At 36.2% G+C, this 4,323-nt stretch overlaps 1 long non-coding RNA gene across 1 annotated transcript; it reads left to right on the forward strand.

Moving 5' to 3' along the window:
• The first annotated feature begins 927 nt into the window (after positions 1-927).
• On the forward strand, positions 928-4,076 carry LOC137172273 (uncharacterized). The gene is made up of 4 exons (XR_010924932.1): positions 928-1,334; positions 1,633-1,726; positions 2,540-2,632; positions 3,391-4,076. It is a non-coding gene; the product is annotated as an uncharacterized lncRNA (long non-coding RNA).
• Positions 4,077-4,323: the final 247 nt, after the last annotated feature.

The following is a 4,323-nucleotide window of genomic DNA, read 5'->3' on the forward strand; positions in this document are numbered from 1 at the left end:
ATTACAGACACAGCCAGAACCTTTGGAAAATGATCACTTTGTCAAATTAAAGATCAATAGTTTGGTCTATAAAATGTCAGAAAAGAGTGGAAAATACTTGTTTCCCACAGCCCAGTGAGATGTGTTCAAATATTCAAAACCCAAAGATACTCAGTTTGCTATCATTAATGAGAGAGAAAAACCTCATATTTGAGATGCTGGGAATAGTAAATGTTTGGCATTATTGCTTGAAAAGTGACTAAAAAGACTGACTGATTAATTTTCTGTTGATTGACTAATCTATTATTGGACTAATCCTTGCAGCTCTCTCTGGTACATTTCTACACATTTACTTTTAGAAAAAAAAAAAACAATATGAGATTAATGTTTTGTTGGTAGCAGTGTTGACACTGCAACCACTCAATTATTCTTATAAAGGTAACAATCAATTAATGATGTGTTATTATAGTACTTAACATAATCTCTGTGCCTCCATCAAGCTAACAGGCTGTTAATAATGTCACTTTCACTTACAGTAAGCTCGCTACCCACACACTTATGTTCAGTCAATCATTTGGATAGTAACTGGCATATGTGACTCTGAGTTGCAGCAAGTGTTGTGGCCCTCTCTCTCTTCTCTCTCACTGATTTACCTGCACACTTGTACGAATGTGCAAATCTGTTTCCCAGTCATACCACCATTTTTTTAAAGCATCAGGTGGGATTTTTGCCGTCACAAACTACAGTTCATTGGTAGGGTGTTGAATCAGTTTATTGTTTGTTGGAGGCTGCCATGCTCCCAAATCTGAAAGTTTTCCAATCCACTGGTAAGTCAGGGCTCAAGCACGTTTAGTACACTTGTACGTAAACTGAGGACTAATCACTGCGTTGTACTCTGAATATGCTTGTTATAGTGGAAAATATACCACAGAATCAAATTGTGAATCAATTACTTTACTGCAGTTTAAAATTCTTTAAATTATTTACATTAACTGTTCCTGTACATCCCCTTAGGCAATTATTTCGTATTATCACATTCATGAACTGGAATTTCCTCTTTGAGTCTTGTACTGGATTTTACGGAGCCCCTAAGGGACATGGGGGAGAAAAAAAAATAGATGAAAAAAATAGAAATAAAATTATTTTGTGTTCTCCTGAGAAACGTTTGCCTTCCCCTGAAAAATTTTTGTGTTCACTTGCAAAACTTTTGCGTTCTCTCAAGAATGTTTTGAATGGAAAAAAGTACTTTCGGTTGAAACCCAAGGGAGAAGAAGAAGAGCGCGAACCGGTGTTAACAGTCGCCTGGAGCCACTTTCAAAGTATTATCATTCGTAACGTTACAGAAGAAATTTATGGTAAGTTCTTCAATACTATTACCGTTACAGCTTTGGTAACGTTATTATTAACACTAACGTTACCCTTTTCAAAGTCTGTTAATTTTATTAGCAACTTTTGTGAGCTTACTGAGCAAAGCTAACTAGCTTACATTAGTAAGCTATCATTAGCTTTAACGCTCCTTAGACTAAAAAGCTAGCTAAGTGATTCTTAACTATGCTAATGTTATATTCTTCCTGATCTATCATTAGACCAAGGTCTAAAGAAAATATTGCTGGTCCCGGTGACCGGCCATTAACGTTATAATGTTTATTCTAGAAAGACGTGCCATGGAGGAGGATCTCAATACTTTCTACTGTCGAGAGAAGCCCCAAAAGAGGACATAACGTTAACCCACATAAATAGAGACAAGGTATTAATGGTTTGTTTAATAGCTAGCATTATAAATATGGGTGTGATTTAAAATAGGGAAGTATTGCCCTATAACTTCTCAGATTACATAATTGCATATGCGTTTAAATCAAATATTATTTCCATCAGTGATCATTTAACTCCCTCACGTTTCCACTGGATGAGAAATAGACTTTCTAATGGTGTTTATTCACTTTGCTCCTACCTCCCTTACATGCAGCTGTGTGAGTGACTGTGGCTTGAATTTGCCTAACATTAGTAGACAAGTCTGATAGTACAGAACGGCATCTCGTCAGTACCTCAGTGGGCCATAACATTATGGTGCCGGGAGGCTATCAAATTATGTTTATTGCTAATATTATTACAATGAATGTGTGTCCGTCTCATCTGTATTTTACTGTTAGGAGTTAGCTAGCATTTGTGTCTAGCCTGTCTCTGTAAACAACCGTGTATGTGTGTTACTGTAACATTGGAGCCTGCTGGAAATGAACAGGTTATACATGTCTGTATGTTAATGACAGAGATACCAAGATAAACTACAGCCTGCATGTTTAACTATATTTTAGTAACCTGCACCAGACTAATCCTCAATGATTGCATGCTGTGACAGTATAATTTTATAGGCAATGAACACATCAGCTGTATGACACTGGGAAGAAGATAGTTACATGTATTTTTCTTTCTAGGCTGATAATAAAACCACCTCTTTATACCTACTATGATAGGATACTGTAGATTTGCCTATAGCTGCACATATTTAGAACCTGATACCTTCAGTGAACTGATCACTAAAGCTTTTTTCTGTTGTGTTCAGAGTGAGCTACAAGGAGCCAACGTGTGTGTGTCTGCTGCCATCTGATCAACTGGTAGAAGATGTCCAGCTCAACAGATTCCCTGATCTATAGCAGTGAGAGACACCAGAATCTTTAATAGCAGATAATAATGTTGTTCTTACATTAAATTCTTAAAATACAATAAGTTCTTAAATTATCAGAAAAGCAACAGTCATAATATGTAGTCAGTTAGTTTGATGGATCACTGCTAAAAACCTTCTGATGACAAGAAATCTTCGGAATTTCTGTCTACAAGTTAGTATTAACTAATAATACAAAAATGGTGAAAAGTTATTTAAGAACTTAAGACCTTGTTACATCATATGATTTTATGCTCCGCCATTTCTGGTGTTCATTTTGCTGTCACGACTCACACTGAGTCCAATACATGAACCACTGAGGGGCCTGTGAAGCAAAACTTTTTATTTCAGCATAAAAACATGTCTGATGGTAAATAGTTGAAAGTTAAAAAAACATTTTCATTTTAGCATTTATACATTTTTAGACAAACATCTAACTCTAAGTCAGAAAACTTTTCACTGCTGCATCACAAGATGAGGCTTTCTGTAAGACATAAAAAGGCACAAAAGATCACTGTTAACTGGCCATGCACCCTGTAAGATGGCTCCCTTACATAATGTTCTAGTTTCCAGTTTTTACCATTGTGAAACTTGTCGTAAACTCTGAAACACCAAGAATTAAATTTCTACAATAGTTAAAATAATTACCAGAATATTGTGACCGAGAGGTTAACTGAACTTCTGTGGACAGGGCTCTGCTAAGCACAGCAGTGTATGTGATTATAAAGCGACTTCTTCTGTTTTCTTTGCAGGTAGAGGCACATTTCCACCACAACAAAGGATCTGCGTCCTGTCATAACTTTGAACTCTGCAGGGTCCCACAATACAGAAATACCAACTAGGTCACAGAAAGAGAAAACTGACTCAACGGGCTGGCATAAATAATGTCTCTTGTTAAGATGATTTGGCAATGCATGACATAACATATCAAACAGTGTTTCACTATTTTCATCATTAAACATGGCTGCAGCCCCAAGAAGAGGTTCTGAGGTGTCTTCAGAGTGACCAGCTTACTGTGCCAGGTCACTCTGACCAGAAGTGACTACAACATTGCTGGTTAGCTACCAAATATATTTCCAGCCTGCTAAGATGGTTATAGCTGATCTGACTTCAGCCATCTTGATAGACATTACTATACAGACAATGTCACTCTGTCCTTAATGTTTTATATTAATGTTGTGGAGTTGTTCTGAATGTTGGATGATGTTCATGTTGTTCTCTCATTGGTTGAAATATTTTGCATGAGCTGTAATACCATCAATGATATTTTTAGTGTTCCTGCTAAAAACAAACACATTTAATTTAAACAGATGGATATTTGCTGGTCTCAGTTAATTTATTTTCACAGCTCAAATCTCCTGAACAAAGTAAGATGTGTTTAAATGCTGATCTATAGAACTTTAAATAAAAAGATTTCATAGGAGTTATAAGAGTGTAGTCCGTGTCTCCTTTGCTTACAACTTAGAACACACACTATATCTGCAAAGCCACTTTTGCCTACTCCTTGTTTGACCATTTTATGCATTTAGGTGATACAATCTTCCAGTCTCAGTAAATGCAACAGCATATTATTGAGATCCAATTTATAGGACAGGAAAGGCCCAGATATTTGTGCCCATATGAATCACTTAAGAGTAAAATTCTAGGGAAAAATAGAGAAGATGTCAGGAGTATAATTTAACAAC

The sequence above is a fragment of the Thunnus thynnus genome, chromosome 2 (assembly GCF_963924715.1).
Source record: "Thunnus thynnus chromosome 2, fThuThy2.1, whole genome shotgun sequence".
NCBI lineage: Eukaryota > Metazoa > Chordata > Actinopteri > Scombriformes > Scombridae > Thunnus > Thunnus thynnus.